This window comes from Ovis canadensis, chromosome 3, assembly GCF_042477335.2.
Source record: "Ovis canadensis isolate MfBH-ARS-UI-01 breed Bighorn chromosome 3, ARS-UI_OviCan_v2, whole genome shotgun sequence".
NCBI classification, from domain to species: domain Eukaryota; kingdom Metazoa; phylum Chordata; class Mammalia; order Artiodactyla; family Bovidae; genus Ovis; species Ovis canadensis.
In genome coordinates, this window is record NC_091247.1 from 138586311 (window position 1) to 138613612 (window position 27302).

At 38.6% G+C, this 27302-nt stretch overlaps 1 protein-coding gene across 5 annotated transcripts in view; it reads left to right on the forward strand.

The window, feature by feature from the left end:
- The first annotated feature begins 12406 nt into the window (after nt 1–12406).
- Nucleotides 12407–27302, forward strand: part of LOC138437283 (cyclic AMP-dependent transcription factor ATF-7) — a 97534-nt gene continuing 82638 nt past the window's right edge. Inside the window, exons 1-2 of one of the 5 annotated variants that reach the window (XM_069584268.1) lie at nt 12407–13044; nt 13245–13532. The gene's annotated coding sequence lies outside the window, so the exon portion shown is untranslated. The other 4 variants (XM_069584270.1, XM_069584271.1, XM_069584267.1 and 1 more) reach the window with 4 other exon arrangements.

Genomic DNA, 27302 nt, shown 5'->3' on the forward strand with positions numbered 1-27302 from the left:
ACTGCCCTATGGTAGTCCATTTTCCCCTTGAGAGAGAGTTTCCAGCAGTGTAGCCATGAACATAGAATACATGCCTCCTTGTGCACAAGAGTAAATATTTCTCTAGGGAAGATTCCTCCAACTGAAAATACTAGGTAATGGACTATATGTATCTTCAGTTTTATGAAATATTGTCAAATTGTTCTCCAAAGTAGTTATTCTTAACATTCCCACCAACTATATTCTTACCAACACTTACTGCACTTCTCCAAGTTTTCATCTGGCAAATGGTATGAGATGGAATCTCATTATTTTAATTTTCACTTCCCTGATATTAGAGAGATTGAACATCTTTTTAAATGTTTAGCATCCATTTGGGTTTCCTCCTCTGTTTTCCCCTTCTTATCCTTTGCCCAGTCTATTTTTGTACTGTGGTGTCTATGCTTTTTAAAAAAACTAATCTCCATGGACTTCCTTCGTGACACAGTGGATAAGAATCTGCCTGCCAACGCAGGGGACATGGGTCCGAACCCTGGTGTGGGGTGATTCCACATGCTGCAGAGAAATTAAGCCTGAGCACCGCAACTTCTGAGTCAACGCCAGAGCCCACAGGTCTAATTACTGAAGCCCACACGCCCTAGAGCCTGTGTTCTGCAACAGGAGAAGCCACCACAGTAAGAAGATGCTCACCACAACTAGAGAAAGCCTGTATTCAGCAACAAAGAGCCAGTGCACTCAAAACTAAAATTTAAAAATTTAATTTCTAGCAGTTCTTTATAACTTCTCTATGCTAATCCTTTATGTGGAGTGCAAATATCTTCTAGTTTGTGATTTATCTCTTTACTTTGTTTATGTTATCTTTTTATATAGAGAGTTTAAGTTTTTTTAGTCTTTTACTTTATGGGTATGCTTCTTAGTTTTCTTCAGGATTCATTCCCTGGGGTTTCCCCAGTGGCTCAGGAGTAAAGAATCCTCCTGCAATGCAGGAGACTCAGGTTCGATCCCTGGGTTGGGAAGATCCCCTGGAGGAGCGCATGGCAACCCACTCCAGTATTCTTGCCTGGAGAATTCCATGGACTGAGGAGCCTGGCAGGCTATAGCCCATAGGGTTGCAAAGAGTCATAAATGACTAAAGCAACTGAGCACATACACAGGATTCTGTCACTATCACGTTGTCATAAAAATATTCTCCCATATTTTTTTCTGAAGTAAATCCCAGCTCTGTTACTTCAGTTCAGTTCAGTTGCTCAGTTGTGTCTGATTCTTTGCAACCCCATGGACTGCAGCACGCCAGGCTTCCCTGTCCATCACCAACTCCCAGAGCTTGCTCAAACTCATGTCCTTTGACTCAGTGATGCCATCCAACCACCTCATCGTCTATTGTCCCCTTCTCCTCCTGCCTTCAATCTTTCCCAGCATCAGGGTCTTTTCCAATGAGTACACACACAGGATTCATTCGCTATTGTGTTGTCATAAAAATATTCTCCTGTATTTTTTTCTAAGGTAAATTCTAGCTCTGTTACTTACTAGCTATGTAATCTTGGGCAAGTTTCTTAATCTTTGTGAAACTCAGAGTTCTCATCTTTAAAATGAGGATGGTAATAATGTCTACTTCGTAGGGTTGTTCTTAGAATTATTCATCTGTATGGGGCAGGGACACAAAGAAACAGAAGTTACTTTTAAATTAGGATGATACAAGATGGGTTTATTTACAGAGATATGGATAGGTAAAGGGGAACCATAAGAGGTAGTACAATATCCTGAGCGTAGTAATAGCAGTTACAACACTGAGGCCCAAAGGGAGGAATAGCGTAGGTGGTGGTTATTGGAAAGATAGTGATCTCAGATCTAGGCATAGGGTAAATCTGAAGCAATTTGGCAGAGAAGAGCCTGTTTGAAATTGATACTCTGATTTTGCTGTCCTTCCATCCTTCAAATGTCCCTCCTCCTTCTGCACAGGCTGAATCCAGAGGGCAAAGGAGTCCACTGATGTCCATACTAGACACTGAGAAAAAGGTACAGAGTGGATCTGGAGAAGCAAATGAAAGATAATGACATACTGTCAACCAGAATTTATTGATTGCCAACATGAGCCAACTGTTCTAGGCACTAAAGATAGAAAAATAAACTCCATAACAAAGTCCCTAACTTTATGAGCTTACATCCTAATGGGAGCAGAAAAACAATAAATATGAGTAAATATAGTGTCAGGTAAGTGCTAGGAAAATATAAACCAAGATGAGGAGGATAGAGTGATGGGATATGAGGTGTAGAGTTGTCAGAGGAGCATCTCTAAGGAGATGTCATTTGAGTCATGATTTGAAAGAAGTAAGGGAATGTGCGTACCTGGTAGAAAAATGCAGGATCATGCTTGGCAGTCTTCGGAAACATGAAGAGGTGGTGTTGTTGGAAAATAATGAGTGATTAGAAAGGAGAAGGTGGTGATGATTGGTGGCACCCTGGATATATTTTGAAAGCAGAAAATTTTTTGCCTCTATAGGATTTGTAAAGATTTAGGATGTTGAGAAAGACAGACATCAAGGATGACTCTAAAGAATTTGACTTTAAAATAATTGGAAGGAGTGACATCAGCAAAAATGGTGGAATAAGAATCTCCAAAAATCTACTCTTCCATAAAAGCAATGAGAACACTGGCATAATTGTCAGGATCAACTTTTCTTAAAACTTTGGAAATTAACCAAAAGTTTCCAACAATAAAGGGAGAGTTTATGCAAAAAGAAAAAGACTGAATCTCAGTAAGAACAGTGAATTATGTGGCATTTTAATTTGTCCTATTCCCACCTTCACCTTCTCCAAGCTCCATGATAACCTTGAAAACCAAAATCCTGCAACCGTGGTAAAAACCAGCAGCCTCATAGCCTCGTGGAGGGGGCAGAATGGCGCTGGAGAGCCTTCAAAGCCTCATCCTCAGAGAACTGTCATTATTCGAACTGCTTGGTGGTTCTCTGGAAGATCCACTCAAAACTATCTTTATTTGATCTGACTCAGAGCTTTCCTCATGCAAACAGCCTATTTCCTGGAGGCATTTGTTTAAAATAATAAGAGGCAATTTTTCAACATTACAGCTGCCTGTAGTGGTGGACAGCAGTTGAGGTAAAAAATAAATAAATAAATAATAAGCTACCAAAAAATTTAAAAGGAAAATCTGAGGATTATAATATCTGCTAGGGCTTGGAATGTTCTAACATGTTCCTAGGAGTCTAGGAGGCCATGCACATTCATAAATTTGGGTGCATGGTCAGGAAAGACTAAACTTAAGGCTCTGTACAAGCAGGAAGTGAAGCTTAAGGTAAGAGTTGTGAACTGCCTGGCTGAATGTTGAAGACAAACCCCAATATGAATTCAGAGTCCCTTGGCAAAGACATGTTGGTTCCAGGCATTTAAGAAAATCTCTGTCAATTAGTTACTTGACTGCTAGGCTAACTCTGCAGAGGCTTCAGAGGATACACATGACAAAGAATACAGAATTTACAGAATTATTTCGGAAAATCCTCTAAAATAAACAACTATCAACACCAAGCAGCGTCAAAACAGGCCTTGGGGAAGGGGAAGAATCTGATTTTTATTGTTGCCACATTATATTAAATGTCCAGTTTTCAACATAAGATTATGAGATATTCAAAGAAACAAGAAAATACAGATTATACAAATTTTAAAAATGGAGCCAATACAAACTGTCTCTGAGAAAGATCAGATAATGAACTTATGAGACAAAGACTTTCAAGCAACCATTTTAAATATATTCAAAAAACAGATAAAGAACATGTGATACACACATACACACACACAATGGAATACTATCCAGCTTTTAAAAAGATGAAATCTGCCAAACGCAACAATATGAATGAAACTTGGAACAACAGACCGGTTCCAAATAGGAAAAGGAGTACGTCAAGGCTGTATATTGTCACCCTGCTTATTTAACTTATATGCAGAGTACATTATGAGAAATGCTGGGCTGGAAGAAGCAAAAGCTGGAATCAAGATTGCTGGGAGAAATATCAATAACTTCAGATATGCAGATGACACCACCCTTATGGCAGAAAGTGAAGAGGAACTAAAAAGCCTCTTGATGAAAGTGAAAGAGGAGAGTGAAAAAGTTGGTTTAAAGCTCAACATTCAGAAAACGAAGATCATGGCATCTGGTCCCATCACTTCATGGGAAATAGATTGGGAAACAGTGGAAACAGTGTCAGACTTTATTTTGGGGGGCTCCAAAATCACTGCAGATGGTGACTGCAGCCATGAAATTTAAAGACGCTTACTCCTTGGAAGAAAAGTTATGACAAACCTAGATTGCATGTTGAAAAGCAGACACATTACTTTGCCAACAAAGGTCTGTCTAGTCAAGGCTATGGTTTTTTCAGTGGTCATGTATGGATATGAGAGTTGAACTGTGAAGAAAGCTGAGCGCCGAAGAATTGATGCTTTTGAACTGTGATGTTGGAGAAGACTCTTGAGAGTCCCTTGGACTACAAGGAGATCCAACCAGTCCATTCTGAAGGAGATCTTTGGAAGGAATGATGCTAAAGCTGAAACTCCAATACTTTGGCCACTTCATGTGAAGAGCTGACTCATTGGAAAAGACTCTGATGCTGGGAGGGATTGGGGGCAGGAGGAGAAGGGGACGACCGAGGATGAGATGGCTGGATGGCATCACTGACTCAATGGATGTGAGTCTGGGTGAACTCGGGGAGTTGGTAATGGACAGGGAGCTGCGATCATGCTGCGATTCATGGGGTCGCAAAGAATCAGACACAACTGAGCGACTGAACTGAACTGAACTGTGGGTATTATGCTAAGTAAAATAAGACAGATGGAGAAAGACAAATACCATATGATTTCACTCATATGTGGAATATTATACATATATATATGAATAAACCAAACGAAAACAAACACATTGATGTAGAAAGAACAGAGATGGGGGTGCTAGGGGACAGAGAGCAAAATGGGTAAAGGGGGTCAACTCTATGGCGACAGTTGGAAACTATACTTTTGGTGTGAGCACACTCTCATGTGCAAGGAAGTCAAAATATAATGTTGTACACATGAAACTTATATAAAGTTGTAAACCAATGTTACCTCAATTAAAAATAAATAAAATACTTTCAAAGAGCTCAAATAAACCATGTCTACAGAAATAAATGAAAGAGAATATCTAACCAAATAGAGAATATCAGTAAAACCATAGAAATAATTTTTTTAAGAAGCAAATAGAAATTCTGGTGTTTAAAAATGCAATAACAAAAATAAAAACATTCACGAGAAGGACTCAACAGCAGATTTGAGCAAACAGAAGAGAGAGCAGTGCATTTGAAGGCAGGTCAATTGAAATGATCCAGTCTGAGGAACAAGCAAAAACAATGAAGAGAAATGACCTGTGATATGCCATCAATTCTACTGCAGGATGAGAGAAGAAAAAAATTACAGGAAAAATATTTGAAGAAATAATCATCAAAAATTTCTCATATTTGATGATAAAACTTAATGTACATATCCAAGAAATTCCACAGATTCCAAGTAGGAAAAATTCAAACAGATCCTTACTTACACACATCATTACCACACTATCAAAAAGCAAAGATTGAATCTTGAAAGCAGCAAGAGAAGAGTGACTCACCACATATGTGGAATTCTCAATACAATTTCTCATCAGAAACCTTGGAGGCTAGAGGTAGTAGGGTGACATACTCAAAGTACTGGAAGAAAAAACTGTCAAACAAAAATCTTATATTCAGCAAAGCTTTCCTTCAAAAATGAATAAGAAATTAAGACATATCCAAATAAACAAAAATGAGACTAATTCATCACTAGCAAGCTTGTCCTATAAGAAATACTAAAGGGAATTCTTTAGGCTGAAGTGAAATGTCACTAGACAGTAACTCTAAGTCACGTGAAAAAATTAAAAGTAGCAATAAAGGTAACTATTGCCACTTTTACTATTTACCTAAAGGTGCACCCCACTCCAGTACTCTTGCCTGGAAAATCCCATGGACAGAGGAGCCTGGTAGGCTGCAGTCCATGGAGTCACTAAGAGTTGGACACGACTGAGCGACTTCACTTTCACTTTTCATTTTCATGCATTGGAGAAGGAAATGGCAACCCACTCCAGTGTTCTTGCCTGGAGAATCCCAGGGATGGAGGAGTCTGATGGTCTGCTGTCTATGGGGTCGCACAGAGTCGGACACGACTGAAGTGACTTAGCAGCAGCAGGTAAATGTAAAAGATGGTATAAACATAATTTTAATTTGTAACACTGTCTCTCCTATAGTATGTAAAAGATAATTAAATGAAACAATAATCATGACTCTATATTAATAATCATACTGATGCTGGCAGTGAAAAGCTAGAAGGACCTCAGTTCTCATCTTCTTTGAAGAAAGAATTCAGCAAAGAGACCAAGATTGTGAAAAAGATAAAAGCGTTTATTAAAAGCATAGTGTGTGTGGAAGAACACATGGGTAGACTTGGAGTCAGTTATCCACCATAAGGGCAGCTTAGATTGCTTATAGGGGGCAGTTTTCCAGGTTGTTTCCAGCCAATCATTTCCATATTTGGTCCTGGTGTGCATGCTAATCTCTCAGCTAAGATGGATTCCAGTAGCATCTTCTCCCTCCTTTAGTCCTTCCCCTAGACTGAGGGCCTTCTCTGAGCATGTGTTGGGCTGGAAAATCCACAAGAATGCACCCAATCAGGACCCAATGCTCCCACTGTTACACTATCTTGAAGCATCAGCAGGAGACCAGCTATAGCGGTTCAGCCTGGGGAAACTAGTTGCCCTGTTTGGCCTATCTATCCCCTACCTCAGTACAATGTGGAGAGATGTAATTTGTATGACAACAACAGCACAAATAGAGAATATCAATGAAAATGTATATGATTACAACAACAAAAGGAGAAAGGAAATTAGAGCAAAGCTATATAAGAGCAAAGATTTTGTTTGCTATTGAAATTAGGTTGGTATCCATCCAAACTTGATAGTTAAAAACAAATAACCCAATTAAAAAATGGGTAAAGGACTTGAATAAACATTTCTTTCAAGAAGATGTATAAATGGCTAATAAGCACATGAAGCAATGTTTAGCATTATTAGCCATTAGGGAAATGTAAATCAAAATTACAATAAAGTACCATTTCACATCCACTAGGACTGGAAAAGGTCAGTTTTCATTCCAATTCCAAAGAAAGGCAATGCAAAAGAATGCTCAAACTACCGCACAATTGCACTCATCTCACATGCTAGTAAAGTGACGCTCAAAATTCTCCAAGCCAGGCTTCAGCAATACGTGAACCGTGAACTCCCTGATGTTCAAGCTGGTTTTAGAAAAGGCAGAGGAACCAGAGATCAAATTGCCAACATCTGCTGGATCATGGAAAAAGCAAGAGAGTTCCAGGAAAACATCTATTTCTGCTTTATTGACTGCCAAAGCCTTTGACTGCGTGGATCACAATAAACTGTGGAAAATTCTGAAAGAGATGGGAATCCCAGACCACCTATCCTGCCTCTTGAGAAATCTGTATGCAGGTCAGGAAGCGACAGTTAGAACTGGACATGGAAGAACAGACTGGTTTCAAATAGGAAAAGGAGTACATCAAGGCTGTATATTGTTACCCTGCTTATTTAACTTCTATGCAGAGTACATCATGAGAAACGCTGGACTGGAAGAAACACAAGCTGGAATCAAGATTGCCAGGAGAAACATCAATAACCTCAGATATGCAGATGACACCACCCTTATGGCAGAAAGTGAAGAGGAACTAAAAAGCCTCTTGATGAAAGTGAAAGAGGAGAGTGAAAAAGTTGGTTTAAAGCTCAACATTCAGAAAACGAAGATCATGGCCTCTGGTCCCATCACTTCATGGGAAATAGATGGGGAAACAATGGAAACAGTGACAGACTTTATTTTTGGGGGCTCCAAAATCACTGCAGATGGTGACTGCAGCCATGAAATTTAAAGACGCTTACTCCTTGGAAGAAAAGTTATGACCAACCTAGACAGCATATTCAAAAGCAGAGACATTACTTTGCCGACTAAGGTCCGTCTAGTCAAGGCTCTGGTTTTTCCTGTGGTCATGTATGGATGTGAGAGTTGGACTGTGAAGAAGGCTGAGCGCCGAAGAATTGATGCTTTTGAACTGTGGTGTTGGAGAAGACTCTTGAGAGTCCCTTGAACTGCAAGGAGATCCAACCAGCCCATTCTGAAGGAGATCAGCCCTGGGATTTCTTTGGAAGGAATGATGCTAAAGCTGAAGCTCCAGTACTTTGGCCACCTCATGCAAAGAGTTGACTCATTGGAAAAGACTTTGATGCTGGGAGGGATTGGGGGCAGGAGGAGAAGGGGACGACAGAGCATGAGATGGCTGGATGGCATCACTGACTCGATGGACGTGAGTCTGAGTGAACTCCGGGAGATGGTGATGGACAGGGAGGCCTGGCGTGCTGCGATTCATGGGGTCGCAAAGAGTCGGACACGACTGAGCGACTCAACTGAACTGAACTGAGGATGACTAGAATCAGAAAGATGAATAAAAATGTGTTGGTGTTAGGATGTGGAGAAATTGGCATCTTCATATAGTGCTGCTAAAAGTAAAATGTTGCAATTGGTATAGCAGTTTCTCAAAAAGTTAAACATAGATATAGATATGACCCAGTAAGTCCATTCTTTGGTATATATCAAGAAAATTGAAAACAATGTCCCTGTAAAAACTTGTAAATGAAAAAAAAAAACTTGTAAATGGATGTTCAAAGTCATATTATCATAATAGCCCCAAAGTGGGAGCAAACCAAACATCCATCAGCTGATAAATAGATAAACAAAAATTGGTATATTGAGGACTTTGCTGGTGGTCCAGCAGTTGAGACTTTGCCTTCCAATGTGGGGGGTGTGGGTTAGACCTCTGGTCAGGAAGCTAAGATCCCACATGTTTCTCATCCCAAAAAACAAAACATGAAACAGAGACAATATTGTAACAAATTCAATAAAGGGTTTTTTTTAATGGTCCAAGTGAAAAAAAAATCTAAAAATATTGGTATATTCATTCAATAGAATATTACTCAGCCACGAAAGATATAAAGTACTGGTTGATACACATTACAACAAGAATGAACCTTGAAAACATTATGGTAAGTGAAAGAAGTCACAAAAGGCCACACATTATATTATTCCATTTATATAAAATGTCTGTAATAGGCAGATCCACAAAGACAGAAAGTAGGTAGTGGACTTGTGGTTGCCAGGGTCTGATGGAGGTGATGGGGAGTGACTGCTAGTGAGAATAGGGTTTCTCTGGGGAGTGATCAAAATGGTCAAGAATTAGATATTGGTGATAGCTACATAATTTTGTGAATATACTAAAAATTACTGAATTGTACACTTTATTTTTGAAATATAGTTGATTTATATGTACACTTTAAAAAGATGAATTTGGGGAGTTCCCCGGTGGTCTAGTGATTAGGACTCAGTGCTTTCACTGCCATGGCCTGAGTTCAATCCCTGTTGAGGGAATTGAGATCCCACAAGTTGCACGGTACAGCTGAAAAAAAGAGATGAATTTTATGGTATATGAATTTTATCAAATAAAAGAATACAACTGGAATGGTAACTTTTACTAAGACAGTGAAGATTAGGGAAGAGGCCCATGTGGGAGAGAAAGGAAGACTTTGTTTGGCACATGATAAGTTTGAAATACCAAACTTAGACATCCAAGTCAATCTGTTAAGTGCTGCTGCTGCTAAGTCGCTTCAGTCGTGTCCGACTCTGTGCAACCCCGTAGACGGCAGCCCAGTAGGCTCCCCCGTTCCTGGGATTCTCCAGGCAAGAACACTGGAGTGGGTTGCCATTTCCTTCTCCAATGCATGAAAGTGAAAAATGAAAGTGAAGTCGCTCAGTCATGTCTGACTCTTAGCGACCCCATGAACTGCAGCCCACCAGGCTCCTCTGTCCATAGCATTTTCCAGGCAAGAGTACTGGAGTGGGGTGCCATTGCCTTCTCCGAATCTGTTAAGTAGGCAGTTGGAAATATTAGTCTGCAATTCAGGGGAGATGTATGGATTGGAGATATACATTTGGAGGAAAATGAATACATGTAATACATATAGAATGGTGCCTGGAACATAGTAAGATCTATAAACATTAGCTAATATATTATTTTGTATGTGTAGAGTAGTAATCAGTTGGCCTAGCATAACTTGTGGAATACCTTCTCTGATTGGTAATGCCACCTCTGTTATACACAAATCTTCCATATACATTGAGGGTCTGTTTCTATCACTGCATTCCTTTAAGCAGGAATTGTTTTAGGATAGAGTAGATTGAAAGCCAGAGCTTCCCTGGTGGCTCAGTAGTAAAGAATCCACCTGTCAATGAAGGAGATGCAGATTCAATCCCTAGGTCAGGAAGATCCCCTGGAGAAGGAAATGGCAATCTACTCCAGTATTCTTGCCTAGGAAATCCCATCGACAGAGAAGACTGGTGGACTATACAGTCCATGGGAGTTGCAAAAGATTTGGACATAACTTACTGTCTAAACAACAACAGATTGGAGCCAAGACTACTCTCAACTTTTCTCACTTCACACGAACACAAGTGACTGTACGTTTGTTTCACCTTTGTTCAGTTGCTAAGTCATGTCTGACTCTGCGATCCCATGGACTGCAGCACACCAGGCTTCCCTGCCTTTCATTATTTACTAGAGTTTGCCCAAATTCATGTCCACTGAGTTGGTGAAGTCCCCCAACCATCTCATCCTCTGTTACCCCCTTCTCCTCCTGCCTTCAATCTTTCCCAGTGTCAAGGTCTTTTCCAATGAGTCAGCTCTTCACATCAGGTGGCCACAATATTGGAGCTTCTGCATCAGTCCTTCCAATGAATATTCAGGGTTTATTTCCTTTAGGATTAACTGGTTTGATCTCTTTGCAGTCTAAGGGACTCTCAAGAGTCTTCCCTAGCAGCACAATTAGAAAGCATCAAATTTTCAGCCTTCTTTATGGTTCAACTCTCACATCCATACATGACTGCTGGAAAAACCATAGCTTTGACTATACGGACCTTTGTCAACAAGGTGATGTCTCTGCTTTTTAATATGCTATCTAGTTTTGTCATAACTTTTCTTTCAAGGAGCAAGCATTTTTTAATTTCATGACTGTAGTCACCATCCACAGTGATTTCAGAGCCTAAGAAAATAAAATCTGCCGCTGTTCCCATTTTTCCCCATCTATTTGCCATGAAGTGATGGGACTGGATGCCATGATCTTAGTTTTCTGAATGTTCAGTTTTAAGCCAGCTTTTTCACTTTCCTCTTTCACCTTCATCAAGAGGCTCTTTAGTTCCTCTTCGCTTTCTGCCATTAGAATGGTATCATCTGCATATCTGAGGTTACTGATATTTCTCCTGGCAATCTTGATTCCAACTTGTGATTCATTCAACCTGGCATTTCAGCATGATGTACACCACATAGATGTTAAATAAGCCAGGTGATAATATACAGCCTTGATGTACTTCTGTCCCAATTTTGAACCAATCCATTGTTCCATGTCCAGTTCTAACTATTGCTTCCTGACCTGCCTACAGGTTTCTCAGGAGGAAGATCAGTTGGTCTGGTATTCCCATCTCTTTAAGAATTTTCCACAGTTTGTTGTGATCCACATAGTTAAAGGCTTTAGCATAGTCAATGAAGCAGAAATAGATGTTTTTCTGGAATTCCCGTGCTTTTTCTACGATCCAGTGGTTGTTGATCTCTGGTTCCTCTGCCTTTTCTAAATCTAGCTTGTACATCTGGAAGTTCTCGGTTCACTTACTGTTGAAGTCTAGCTTGAAGGATTTTGAGCATTACGTTGCTAGCATGTAAAATGAGCACAATTGTACAATAGGGAGAAATCACCTGGATTCTGTCTACGTTTCAGAGGCTAGGAAGATAAATGAGATCCTAGGCATGAAGTTCAGAAATTTGTGTAATATAAAGCCGCAAAAGGAAGTTTGAGAGAAAACAGATTCCATAGGTAATATTTTTTGAGTTAACTCTCTTTATAATTACATAACATTTTAAAAGTTTTTTTTTTTTTTAGTTGTGGTTAAAAAAAACCAACACAAAAAAACTGCACAATATAAAATTTACCACCTTGGTAACAACATGAGAAAATTTTAAATATAGCCTTTACATTTGATGCCACAGCTGTCTCTTCATAGTTCAACTCAGTACAAAGGTTACTTCTTCAGTGAGGTCTCTCAATACAGAAGTAAAGTTGCTTTCCTACTCTTGGTCACTTTCTGTCTCATTACCTTAAAGCATTCTTCACTAACTGAAATATTTATGTTTATTAACTGTCTCCCCCTCCCCAGGGAAGGGCTTCCCAGGTGGCTCATGGTAAAGATTTCGTGGGTTCTAACCCTGGGTGGGGAAGATGCCCTGGAGAAGGAAATGGCAATCCACTCCAGTATTCTTGCCTGGGAAATTCCATGGACATAAGAGCCTGGAGGGCTACAGTCCATGTGGTCTCAAAGAGTCAGATGTGACTTAGTGACTAAACAACCTCCTCCCCGCTAAAACTGTAAATTCTACCGGAGTAGGGAACTGGTATGTCTACTCTTCTTCCATGCCTAGTTCTTTGCACACAGTATGTTCTAAGTATTTGTTTATTCTGAGTAATAAGTATAGTGCCTTTTAATACCAAACAAGTTTCATATAGCTTATCTCATTTGATTATTACAACTCTGAGTAAAATCGGATTGTTGGCCCCACTATAAAGATACTCAAAAGAAAATGATAGAACTCTCCACCTCCATATACAGCAACACACAGAACAGAGACTATGGCTACGGTGATGCTATTCTAAGTGCCAAGAAGAAAATACAACTACTCGACTCCTTGGAACACTGAATCACCTTGTGTAGCTGTCTCGGGTTTTCCCCCAGTTTAAAAACGATTAAAAAAAATTTTTTTTTTATTTTTTGGCCGTCCCGCAGGGCTTGCAGGATCTTTGTTCCATTCCCAAGGGTTGGAACCCGTGGCCCCTGCAGTGGAAGCGCGGAGTCCTCATCACTGGTAGGCCAGGGAATTCCCTTCCCCTGTTCTTTAAAAAAAAAACCAACCAGCTTTATTGAGGTATATAACCTTGTCTTGTTTTTAAAGTGCGCTCTTTTGTAATAATCTAATTCTCTAGTATGATAATACTTTGGATCTCCATTACTACAGGCACCTGTAAGCATTCCTTCTTTTTCTTTTTTTCCCCTTACACTATGCAGTCGAACACGTGTGACCAGCGCCTCGGGAACTCGCTCTGCCTCCCACCCTAGCCCTGCCCACCGAAAGTCCCGCCCCTTCTTTTTCCGGAGCCCGGCCCCTCGGCTTCTTTCCGACCTGGCTCGGCGGATCTCGCCCTTCCTCCAACCCCTCTCTACATCTCGCGAGAAGTGAGAGCGCCTGGCCGGACGAGAGAAAAGTATCTGCTCCGCTGAGGGGGGAAAGAAGGAGCTGGAGATAGATTGTGGGACCGATCGCGGGCGGGCGGGAGGCGACGGAGCTACCAGAGGGTGAGTCCTGTTAACATTAACTAGTCCATGACCTGACGGGCGTCTCCCCGTCAACTCTGGTCAATCCCAGCGTCCCAGACCGGGGTCTCCCCTCCCAGTATGTGTTGGACGGGGGCGCTGAGGCGGTGGCCGGGCCCTGTCTGAGGAAGAGGGTGGGGCATGGGCTAAGGCCGACCAATAAGAGAGAAGGAAGCTACGATTGGCGGCGACGAGCACTAATGGGAGGTCATCTTTACCTTGCGGAGTGACGCCCCTCTTCTCTCCCTCCTCCCGCCTCCTTCCTTTGGGGGGGGAAGGCGGGGCCAGAGGCCTGAAGTGTGGGGAGAACTTGGGGTAAGTAGCCCCGGGGGGCACAGGGCGTGGCAAGGAGAGGGGAGTTGAATCCTGAGGGAATGGAAGTCTAGTGGAGCCTGGAATGGGGTGGAATGGGAGAAAGGGGAAGGGTACTAAACTGGTTGAAGACGCTGGACTTCTCCAAAGAGTGGGGTTAGAGGCTTGGCATTGGAAGAGTTAGTGGTAATAGGCAGGAGGTAGGGTTGAGTAGGTGAAAACATAGCATTTGGTTTTGCTGGGAAGATAGGGAGGAATAAGTGTAAGTGAGAGCGTGGCATTTCGATTGAATTATAAGAAAAACTATCAGGGACAAGATATCAGAGGAAAAGTATGGGCATGAAGAAAATTAAGTGAATGAGTTTAGGAAGATTTAATAGGGGTGGGTGTAGTGGCCAAAAGGCATCACTTTGGGTAGGGTATGGGGGAATCCAGAGGGGTAGGAGAGGTATTTGGTTGGGAGACGGCTGATAATGGACAGGTGTTTAGCTTAGGTATCAGAAGAAGTCTGAGAAGTGATTTTAGAGCTTTTGGTGAATATGGCATCCAGTCTGGTAACCAGCCTGCAAGAAAGCTAGGATAGTGGTAAAGAGAAAAACAGAACACTTTCATCACTTCTACTCTGATTTCCTTTCTCCGTCTCTTCCTCTTCCCGACTTCATCTGTTCCTCAGCTCAGGGATGGGGGCTTGGGACTTCAGTGGCCAAGTCAAAGCCCCATCGGGAGTTATATGTTGCTCTGAATTGCTTGTTATGTTCTCTGACTGGGGTGTTTACTGCCCAGGGCACCTCCTACCCAGATTCCCGCGTTGCTACTTTCCTGACTGTAAAGTTTGTTTTCTACTTACCAGAGGGTGTTTTAGTACCTCTGAGGGTTGTGTCATAGTAAGTGTAGTTTTGTGGGGGTACGCAGAGTTTTCTCCACAATCTCACTTGATTCCTATGTTTAAAAACTTTGCAGTAGTGTAATCAATTCTTGCAGAGACATCGGTTTTTTAGGTATTCTAAGCACAGAAAAATGTACTATACTGGTTTGTTTTGTTAATTGTTTCTTTCCCACTTGAGTTGCTAAATGGATGGTTGCAGTTAGTTTTAGCTAGCTTATGTGTGGTTTTTTTTTTAAGTGGTGTAAATAAAATGGACACGTATTTCAGGAAAGTGAAAAATTTTCAGTTTTTTCTTTTGTGTCCAGATCAGAAAGCTAAAGATATGTCATAATATCTTGGGGGCAAGGGTTGGGGAAATCAAACACAATTTGTGCTTAAACATGGAGGATATAAGGTAAGTGGAGACTATTGCGAAATGTAACATGTCAGTAATAAAAGAAGCTAAAGAAAAGTCTGGCAGCTATACTAAGTAGTCTTACCAGTTCTTAATTCTGTACAAAAAAGGGACAAGTCTTTGCCCTTTGTTTGATATTTGTTTATTATTTAATAATGAGCTAGTATAGTCCATTAATAACTTCTTTGCTGTTGCATAAATTTGTCTTTTACATTCCTTTTCTTCTTTTACTTTTGGAAGCAAAATGACATCTGAAATACTAGCAACGGTGTTGTATGAAGAGAAACCAGAGTGTGTTGCTTCGTATTAACTTTTGGTTTTCAGCAACCATTTATCCTCCTGGCCAGGAACTTACCCCTACAGCACATTGAGACTAATTAATTACTGTCCTTATAGCATTAATTACTTAATTGGGTTCCAGTATTTCACATTCAGAGCATTGCTATTGGATATTCAGACATTTTCACAGTTTGCCTGGCAGTAGCACAAAGAAATATCCAATGAGAGGGCAAAGTTCCTTGTTTTATTCTTCCATTCTAGAATTTGTGATGGCTTTGACTTGAGCACTGTCTCGTTAGTGTTACCACCTAGCAGAAGGCTAGAGAATAATAAACACTGCTCATCTTTAAACTTGTGGATCAAAGGGTACAACCTGTGATAGTTTCAGGGTTGTAACTTTTAAGCATTTTTGCTTACCATGGCTTTAAAATGTTGATAGATACCGTTGTATATCTCCGTTCTCTTCCCCGTCCCTTTCCTCTCCCTCTTTCTTCGCCTTTCCTTTCTTACTTTCAGTTCAAAATTAAATTTGTTTTTTCAACCAACTCTCAAACTGCTGCTTTAAGTCCCTGGCTCTGCCTGAACACAGCTGCTCTGAAATTCTCACAAGTTATTGTTTTGTACACGTCAAGAATGAGTTTTTCCTAGGCTGCAGTTGAAGGGAGTCAGTGATACAGCAGCCTCCTATCCATGTCTGAGAGGAGGAACCTTTTTGAAAGGAAGTTTTAGGTGGAGCAAATAGTATTGCCATATAAATGTCTAATAAAAACAGCTCTCTTTTTGAAACTAGTTGGCAGGCTGGCATACAGTTGTCCCTTATCCCATGATAAAGGTACATAAGTTAAGGTGCATGTGTTGTTTCTTTGAGAAAAACAAATGCAGCGTTCATTTAAAAAGAAAAACATTATTTCTTTTGTTGTTGGTTTCTCTGATTGTGGTACTGTGATTTTAGAGTTCATGGGAGAAAGTCTTCCATTTCCAGAAACATGACAAAATGATTTTTAATATTCTCATTTTTGAATGTTGCCTTCCCCTAGCAGGCCTATTTTTAGGATCAAGTATATTCTTGAAATGTGGAAATACATCATTTTTGAATGTTTGGTGGATGATCTTTTAACTTCTGAATGCTGTAAGGAAGCGATCTCTACTTCATAGATACCCTGTTCCATTATTGGAGCTCTACTTTTAGAACATTCTTTACATTGTGGTGCTCTGTACTCCTGCCATTATGTCCTGTTAAAACTTCTCTCTTGCTGGGGTAAATATCGCATATTCTTTCAACCATTCCTTAAGTTACATTTAATAAAGTTCAGCCTCCTTGTCAACCTGCTTGAGTTTTTAGAATTTCTTATTTAGATCTGAATATAACATTTGATATAATCTGATCAATACAAAGTACAGGGGCAAGTAGGGCTTCTTTTTTCACTGCACTCAATAGTTCCTTTTTAAAAAAAAACACACAACATTGATTTTATTTATTAATTTGGCTGTGTAGGGCCTTAGTTGTGTGAGCTCTTAGTTGCATCAGGTGGGATCTAGTTCCCTGACCAGGGATCACACCCAGGCCCCCTGCTTTGGGAGTGAGGAGTCTTAGCCACTGGACCACAAGGGAAGTCCCAATACCTCTGTTCTTAAAGCCTAAGATCCCATTAATTTATATAAGTAATTTTTAAATTTCAGTTGAGGAATTTGCATTTATCCCTATCTACGTTTTATGTTTGAAATAAACTATAGCACTTGTGAAGAAAAAATGTACACATACATACACATATATATGTATATTGTTGTTTAGTTACTAAGTCGTGTCCAACTCTTTTGCGACCCGCATGGACTGTAGCCCACCAGGCTTCTCTATCCATGGGATTTCCCAGGCAAGAATACTGGAGTGGGTTGTCATTTCCTTCTCCAGAGAATCTTCTGACCTAGGAATCGAACCTGTTGTTTCTTACATTGCAGGTGGGTTCTTTACCACCGAGGAAGCCCATATATGTAAATACATATTTAAATTACAGTCTATTAGTATGGTGGTTTAAATTTGTCTTGCTATGTTCTGTAGGTAAAATGGTGCTTATAAATGAGATAAAACATCAGAAGACATCTCTAGGGACTAAAGACTTTATGTTGGCAGCCAACAACTTTCTTGTGTGTTAATTTTAGCCTGATAGTTGAATTTATGTTTGAGCAATTTTAGCTGATAAATGCAATTTTAAAGCATCTTCCTCTTTTGGGGTTTTAATTTTTACTTTCATTTTTAGCAAATTGCAAATTCTGTATGGAAATGTTTGTGTGGAATAAAGTAGCATGCTGTTAGGGACAGAATACATTTTCTTCTGAATACATTCTCATCCATCTAAGACTGTAATTATGAATTCTCCTAGAAAGCAGAAATATGGACTTGATGACCCCTCAAAGTCCTTTCCAGCCCCAAAATTGATAAGTGGAGGCTCAGATCAAGGAACTTAGTATTGAAGAATCAAGAAGAAAAATAGAATGTAAAGAAAATGAAATTGAAATGGTTCTACTGACCCAGTAGGAATGGATAAACAAAAAGCAAGGAACATAAATGACAAGAAATAATGATTCCTTTGAGCTGAAAGCAAAACAAAAGTCATCAACAACAAATATTTTGCATTGGGGTCATTTTATGTCTTAAAATATTTTATCATGACATTTTCTCTTCAGAATTTCCCTGGTGGACACTGTGTTGAAAGAATGTGGTTGGTTTTGTGTTTTTTTTTCTTCCGTTAAATCATAGTATTTTGTTTCCTTTGGTTCTCTTGTTTGTCCTTTTGTTGAGAAACTTAAGGGAAAAAAAATCTGAATAATATATTCACTGCCTGTATACAGTGAAGCAAATTTCAGTTCAGTTTTGAAAGTAAACGTAAACTCCATGGCTTCCTTGGAGAGGAAGGATGAATGTTAAAATACAGGAGAGGTTTTATGAAAAGACAAATTTACTATTTAGTTTTTAAAACTTTTTAAGCAGACATCTAGGAAAGATTCCCAACGAAACCAAAGGTGAGCTACTACAGTAGTGTCATGATGGAAAACAAAACTCAGTACAAACTCACAACTTTGTTAGCTTCTTCTCATCTTTTGGTGAATTTAATCCTAAATGTTTTCATGTATTTGAAACTTGACTGTGCAAAAAGTTTCTCTAATTCAGTACTGCATTTATCCTTAATAAATATCAATTTGTGAAAGTCTAACAAGAGCCAAGATTTAGCTTGAGAAGTTACTTTGTGAGTTTATGTCTTGGGCTTCCCTGGCAATAGTTTTGTTCTGCCATAGTCTCACCTCCTCACAAAACCCAACTTGTTTTCTTTGAGTGAAGTTATTTACTAATATCTTCTTATCTGGTATAGTGCTTCTTTCTGACCTAGCAGACAGAGATTTATGTTCTAAATTGGCTAGTTTTATTTGGGGCTTAAAATTTACCATGCAGGAGAAATATTACTTTTTTTCAGATTAAAAAATAGAGTATAACCATTCTTTTTGAAATAGGAATATGCCTGCCTTTATTATAAAAACAGGATGATTTACTGAATATAACACGATTGCTATAAATGATTTGTGTTGTCACCAAGTTTCTTGCCAGTAATTTTTATTTAAGCTTTATCAAACTTAAATAAAACTAGGATTTAACATGATTTTTCTGGTGTTTCTGGTACTAATATGTCTTTCATAGCACCATTTAAGTTTTGGTCAAGCAGTAGTTTGCTAATATTTTACATATCTATGTTAGGGACTTTTGAAAGTCATTGAACATTGCAGTACCCTAGATAGGTAACTGTGTTGCCGGTATGTGGACAGTATTAGAAAATAGATTTTTTTCTTGAGAACTTTAGAGCGTCTCCATGATTATCATTGTGGGATATTATAGCTATTTCCTGTCTGGGACCAAACTCATACTCAGGTTTAATATTAAAGTCTGTCAGGTTTGTTGTTGTTTGCAGCCTATTTAAGTCCATGAAGATTTAAAATTTATCCTTAAAGATCAGTGTTGGCCCTTTGATTGCTATTGCTTTGTTGATTCAGGGAACACACTTTATCTGAAAATGAGTAGGAAAAATCCAAAACACAACACCAGATTTTTGACAGTCTACCAGTTTCCAGGAATTTTTTTACTTCTAAAATCTTATTGAGGCCAAGCATAGATAGGTATAATGTTCTCTAGTTGTTACTACGGAGAAGGCAATGACACCCCACTCCAGTACTCTTGCCTGGAAAATCCCATGGACAGAGGGCCTGGTGGGCTGCAGTCCATGGGGTCGCTAAGAGCCGGACACAACTGAACGACTTCACTTTCACTTTTCACTTTCATGCATTGGAGAAGGAAATGGCAGACCACTCCAGTACTCTTGCCTGGAGAATCCCAGGGACGGGGGAGCCTGGTGGGCTGCCGTCTCTGGGGTCGCAGAGTCAGACGTGACTGAAGCGACTTAGCAGCAGCAGCAGCAGTTGTTACTAACTCCGCTTCCTGCTATCACTTTAGCAAGTTACTTCTTCTTTGTTTTTGCTTTATTAACCTTCCTGAGAATAGCTCAGAATAGTTCCTTGAATCCTCCAAAAGCCTGGAGAGGCTTTTAAAAGGTTCTAGTCTAGTTAATTGCCTGTATGAAGCTGCTTCCATATAGCTTCTAAGCTTTGACCATGTGTTGCCTAACTTATGATTCAGCCTAATTCTCATTCCCATCTGTTTTCAGTCATTTGCTACAAAACTATTTGGTCTATTTAAACTGGCTCCTTTCTTTGAAACCTGTCGCTGCATGTCTGAGCCTGAAATCCAGAAATTAATTTTAACCTTCTCTTTGATCAATTCAGGGCACTCTACTGTTTATTTCTCAAATTGTGGGTCTCAAACTGCTTTTTTTCTTAGTACCCACTCCTCTATACTCTTAAAAATTATTGAGGACTCCAGAGAGTTTTTGCTTATCGTAATTGTATCTACTTGTATTTACCATATTAGAAGCTAAAATGGAGAAAAATTTAAAATCCTTTATGTACTTATTTTAAAATAACAGTATAAATGTATCTATAGTTTTAAAAAGTTGGGGAGAAGAACATTAAATGTCTGGCTGATAGAAAACATCTGTATTCTCGTATCTGCTTCTGCATTCAATCTGTTAACAATATGTTGTTTGGTTGAAGTATCTGAAGAAAACCTGTGCTTACACAGATATGTAATAGGAAAAGAAAAGATTCTTTTCAGATAACTGTTGATAATCTTTCTTCTTTGATACTACATCAAAATCTGAAAAGTGATAGCTTCTTAAGAGTAGGCTGTTGTATAGAATCTGATACCACATCTGTGAACTTTTAACACCCAGTCTTATGTTGCGCCTTAAACAGGTCTTTTGCCCATGTATGTTCTGAATACCCATGAACCCTCTGAAAGGGTCTCAAGGACCTGTAAGGATCCCTCGAGCCCTCTTTGAGAACCACACTTGAAAAATACAGCTGTTTATCATGTAGGAGGAATATCCATCCATCTTAATGCTTCTCAAAGGGTGGGTTACTGACCACGTGCATCCAAATTATGCAGGGTGTTTTTTAAAGTGTCAATTTTTGGACAGCAAAGCCAAGAGAATCCAGGAGGCCTGGGGATCTGTATTTTTACAGTGTCTGCATGAATATGCTAAAGATTGAGAACTGTGGAGATAGCTTAATCATATTTTAAGAAAATCTATTTTCTAAATTTTAAGAAGCCAAAAAAATTGGTACTTGAATAGTCCTAATATAAGTCCTTATTATCAAGCAGTCTGACATTTGTCATATTTGGGATATCTTAACCTTGTATTTTAATTAATAATAGTTATCATAATACCAGAAGCTTGCAAACTAAGGCCTCTTGGTAAATACGTTAGGCTTTGAAGTCATGAGGTCTCTGTTATAACTACAGCTCTGCCACTGCAGCACAAAAGTAGCTAGCCAGAGACAACATGCAGAGAATAAGCATGGCTGTGTTCTCATAAAACTGTTTATGGACACTAAAATTTGAATTTCATAAAATTTTCATGTCACAAAATTTTCTTCCTTTGTTTTTTTCCAGCACTTTGTTTTTTAAAAGCACTCATAGCTGTGGACCAGAAGAGACCGAGTGGCAGGCTGGGTTTGGCCTATGGGCTGGAGTTTGCCAGTCCTTGATGCATACTGTGGCTGGTTTATGAGTTTAAAAGTTACTATGATAAAACATACTTATTGTTAAAGCCATAAGCATTATTTAATTTTCCTAGACAAAAATAATGCTCCAAGAAACTGTAGTCCCTCACAGTCGTGTTTCTGGACATTCATTTATATAAGAAACACTTGTGTGTAAACTTGGAAATGTGCTATTCAGTTGAAAGTAGTCATACAATATGCAAGTTACCATACAACTTTCAGGTATTACAGAAAGATACAGTGTCCATTTTTATATCTTCTTTGGGATGTGTGAGAACAGGTTACTAGGATTTCGTCCAACTTCAACTACTTGACTCATCTTTTGCCAGTTTTTTTTTTAATTCTCTACCTCAGTTTTCCAATTTGTTAGTTAGCGAAGTGCCTTATAAAAGGCTAATTAAGTTTATAGAAGTATACATGCTTTTTATGTAATCCTTTTGGGCCATTTGGTTTACCTGCTAATGAAATAATGTGTTAAACTGTTGTTATGCTAAATAATACAGTGGAAAATGAACCCAGATTTTATGAACAGAAATTTCCCTTCCTAAATAATCTACTGTCTAGTTAAACTTGTCTTCTGTGGTGTCTGGGGTTAACATACCTTCACTATAGTCTCATATGTTTATCGGAATCTTTTCCTTAAGTCAGTGTTCTAGGTGTAATTCGAGTCACAGCAACACAGTATCCTACTGTGTGGAGAATAAAATGTTGAGACTGCTGTGGTGGACCCCTTCAGTGTTTGTGCTCTTTGCCTAGCAGCGGCTAAATTATCTTAGAATCTGAAACTTAGTAACCAGAGTTATGTTCTTAGAAGAGAACTGTGTATAATTTTTTTCTTTTCAGTATCATAGGGGCACAGAGCCTGTAGAGCTCTGTTTGGGTGTCTAAATGTTTTCGCTTGTTTGTAGCTGACTGAAAGACATTCGGTACCTAGATTTCAGCTCTGTTCCCTTTGTGATTAATGGTTGGGCAATTTCTAGGTGTTTTAATATAAGTACTACTTTTTATTGTTAGGCAGCATTCGTGGGTTTCTGAAAATGGATCCTTGAGGGTAACAAAGAAGGAATTATCTTGAAATGCTTGATTTACCCTGTGTATCAATCTGAGTTTCTACCACATCTATTTCTCTTGATATATGATGCTGTTAGTTTGTATTTTTAGAAAGCTTTTTTGGTAGTCCATTTTGAACTTATCAGTTGATTCTGTGGTTCTGTTGCTTTGTAGTGTAGAGTGAACAACTTTGTATGATTTTTAAATACTATACTGTTAGTGATTTAGAATAGTCTAGCAGATACAAGCCTTTTTTAAAACAAACTCAGATACTTTTTAGTTGTGCGAATCAGTATTTTTATTATTAAATTATATTATTATTTGATTAATAGAAGCAATCTATGATCATTGTAGAGACTTTGGGAAACACTGCAGGTAGAAAGAAGAAAATACAATCATCTAGACTACTACTGTCCAGAGATAACCATTGTTAACATTTGATGTTATTTCCCTCATCTTGTTCTGTGCTTATTGTTTTGTTTGCTCTTTTATAGATTTGGAATTATGGTGCATGTGCAAGTTTGTATCCTACTTAATGTATAGCACTTAATGTATAGCATTTTCTCATGTTGTTAAATAGCTTTGAGAAATGTTATTATTAACAACTTATATATATTGTAAGACAGTGTTTCAATTTATATTTTTCCATCCTTTGTAAATATTTTATTTAATTCCTTTTCCTTTTTTTTGTTATAAATATGACTGTGGTGAACATTTTCATATATAGATTATCCATGTTTCTGGCTTTAGCCTCAGAATAAAGTCCCAAAAGAAGAATTATTTGTTCAAAGGATATAAAACATTTTAAGACACTTAATATAAACATTGCCAGATTGCTTTCCAGAAAGACTGTCCAAATAATGTACTCCCCAAAGTCTCATGTTAAGGTTCCCTCTCTGCTGCATCCTTGATTAGCAAGCATTCTTTTATACTTGAAAATGTATCTTAAAATATGTGGTCTAGGTTTTGTTTTCAAGGGTCAATTAACTTGATGAATACCTCTCTTCTCCCCATTTTTAACACTCTAACCAAAAACTGTAGAACTTCTTCTATGTTATTTGTATGATAAGAACATAGAATTGATTGGGTGTAGTCACATAAAGTTCCTTAGGCACATGGTAATTGTAAATATGTATTTAAGATAATGTCTCAAATATATATTGCTTTAACTACATAAATAATCTACATCGCAGTTGTCTTATGAACCCAGCAGCTTTCTGCAAAACTTGGAAAGATAAGTGTAAAATTTCAGCAAAGTATACTTGAATATTGACTTCAGATTAAATTAATAAACATTTATTGAACATCAACTGTGTTAAGAAAGGAAAGGCTTCCAGAAGTTTTAAGCTGGATTCTATATTCTACCCCATTTTCCTTAGGTCACAGATAACACAGCCATTTCGTTTTTATTCATGAAACTAAGTAGTCCACTCCTTGTTACTAACACATTACCATTGCATTTCTTTTATAGCAATTATCTGCTATTAATGTAAAATTATTTTTGTGGTTGTTTCATCTTTGTAGACTCTTAAGTAAGCACTATGAGGGCAAGTATTTTGTCTGACTCATTGTTGAGTTTTGGAGCCTAGAGTGTGTGTTAGGCACTGAATAAAGGTGTTCAGTGAATTAATGAATTTTTTAATTTTAAAAGTAAATTTAATGTATAAATTTACTTTTTGATCCCAAAGATGAATCTTAGTTACTAGTTTCATACATCTCATTGTCAGATACTTTACCAAGACCTAACCATCTCTTTTGTGCTCATGTATACTCTGGAATTGCTAGCAAAATAATTTGATAAATGATCTTAAGGAATAGAAGAAATAAGAGATCTAATATGTACACTGATCAACCTATGACTAATTGAACTTGTAAATTAAGCCATCATTCTTATCTTAACTTGGCATGTTTCATGCTAGATAATAGGATTCTTTGCCTGGCCAAACTTTAGTCAGGCTCCTGAACCTTCTTTTAGGCCCATCTCCCTTGTAAAATTGAATTTTAGCAAGAACCTTGCTAAGTCAGTTTACCAAAAACCCCTTCCCCCTCAAAATCTGTTCACCCTCACATCTGATTAGGTTCTTCATCCTCTACCATCCCTCAGGTGATGTCTGATCACCTTGGCCTGTCTTCAGGAAGAATCTTGTTAGGTTAGTTTAACCAAACTCTTCCTTATCCCTTGTGTTTCCTCTTGGTAATTTTCTAGTCACTGACCCCCACCCTATACTTGGCTATAAATTCCCACTCACTGATGATATATTCAAAACTGAGCCCAGTTATGTACTGAAGTCTCTTAGCTTCTGTTGCAATGCTCCTAAATAAAATCTGTTTTTTACTGCTCTAACTACTGTCTGGTGGTATAGTTACTAAGTCGTGTCTGACTCTTGCGACCCCATGGACTGTAACCTGCCAGGCTCTTCTGGGATATTCCAGGCAAGAATACTGGAGCAGGTTGTCATTTCCTCCTCCAGAGGATCTTCCCGACCCAGGGATTGAACCCGGATCTCCTGCATTGCAAGCAGAATCTTACCTACTGTGCTACGAGGGAAGCCCTAACTACTGTCTGGTTCTGGATTTTTTTCACACAGAGGAAAGATTCTTTTTTTGCAAAGGACTATTGTCTTTATTTTTATGTCTACTTTGCCTGGCACTTAGTAGTTTCTTAGTAATGTTTTTGAATGAATACATGATAGTCTGAACTCCTTCTAGATTTTCATGAATCTTTGATGTTTATGGTGTATATGCCCTTCTCATTTTTTTGTACTTAGCAATATCTGCTTTTTGTTATTAGGAACTTAAAACAGGCCCTTGGGTGTGTTTGTATGTGGCTTTTATTCCTTACCATGGCTTGTATTACTTACCTAAAGTTGGGGCATCTTATTAACATCTGTTGGTTACTAAAGAAGTGATCATATTACCACCAGTTCCAGAGAACTGACTTTGTAGACTTCAGTGACAAACTCCATCCTCATTCTATTTAAAAAAAAGAATAGAAAGATATACATATGTATACTTATGTATATACATTTTAGGGTATATTTCTGGCTCTGACAAAGTTATGTAAGAAAGATTCTATTAAATGACCCCAGTCATTAAAAATCATTCTCTAAACCTAGGATTTTCTTCACTTTTTTCTCTGTCAGCATTCAAATAACTTTCTCTCTTTTAAGTGAATACCAGTTTTTATCATTCGTGCAGTGTGGTGAATCTGAGTGTGTGAGCCTTTTTCTTGGCCCCTAGGACAGCCCTTTTTTGCATCTTTGTTTTCCTGTTTGAGATCTCCATTGAGAGCGTTTCACTTTTCCTTGGAAATGTTTCTAAATATGTGTATCCTCTGTCTATTATTTATTGCTTAGTTCTGTAAAATGCTTGAGTTTCATCCTGAAGAATAGATTGAGAAACAGACCACAGACTTGAGTGCCATGCCTGGACACGTGATCTACTTGTCAAGCAGTACAGTTACAGATGGGCTGTGAGTTAAATTCTAGTGAATGACAGCATCATCATTCAAGAGTTCACCTTTTGTCTCAGTCTTTGTACTACAGAAATGTGTTGCTATTTGTTTTTTGAGAGGGCATCAGTTTGACCTTTCATAATTAGAGATTTAAGTATCAAAGAGGAATAAGCAGTGGCATTCTTTATGTGCAACAGTTGATACAGCAGATTGGGAATGAAAGATAAATTTTTTAAAGGATGCTAACTGGAAATTCTTTTTTAAGTGGGGAGACAGATAATTATTGTAGTTAAATATTCCTGAGAGATATCACTTTAAAGCTAAAAGCAGGAATGATGGAAATGAAAGAAGGCAAGAGACTGAGGGAATGAATTGTAGGGGGATTTCCCTGGCAATCCAGTGGTTAGACTCCATGCTTCCAATGCAGGCGGCGTTGGTTCGATCCTTGGTCAGGAAACTAAGATCCCACATGCGTTGTGTCGCAGCCCAAAAAGAAGAAGGAGAATTGTAGGTATTTAAGAGAGAGGGCCTTCTTCCTCCCATTGTGGTCTCCCTTTGGTGAAAATGGCAAAACAAAAGCCAGCAACATGGGAAGGAAGCAGGAAATCCTAGTTAGTGACTGTCAAATTTGAGTATTTAAGAGGCATGAGAATTCTTGCTTCTGTTACCTTTTAATGCTTTTCCCCGAAACTTATTTTGCCCTTTTCCCCACTTTTAGAAAATCATAGTTTTTCATCTCTATTTTTTAGTAAGGGTACAATGAAATAAAACTTGAAAACCATATATTGTGATGTGACTGTGCAAAATCAAAAATTTTGAATTCTGTGGTTTGAGGAAAACCATTCCAGTACTGTCCCATTCCTCAGCCAAGACCCTTTTTTCCCTCTAAATCGGTAGAAAACTGAGAAAACTTAGCCTCTGAAAACAACCAAGGTAAAAAATTAGGAATCCTGCCTGGTTCTTTATGTTATATCTATTCTAGACCTTGTAGTTTGCTTCCTAGTTAAAAATATGTTAGAGGATCTTGTTGGAATAAAATTCTCCTTTAGTGATTATATTAAGAAAGCAGGTTCTGGGACTAAGAAGTAGAATTATCTCTAGCATAGCAGGTGTTAGGGATTTTTCCGGAGATCAATTGCTTTCCAGAAATGTTCTGAGTTTTCAGCCATAGTGGCATTGGTCTTTACATTTATTTACGGATATATATTGATATCT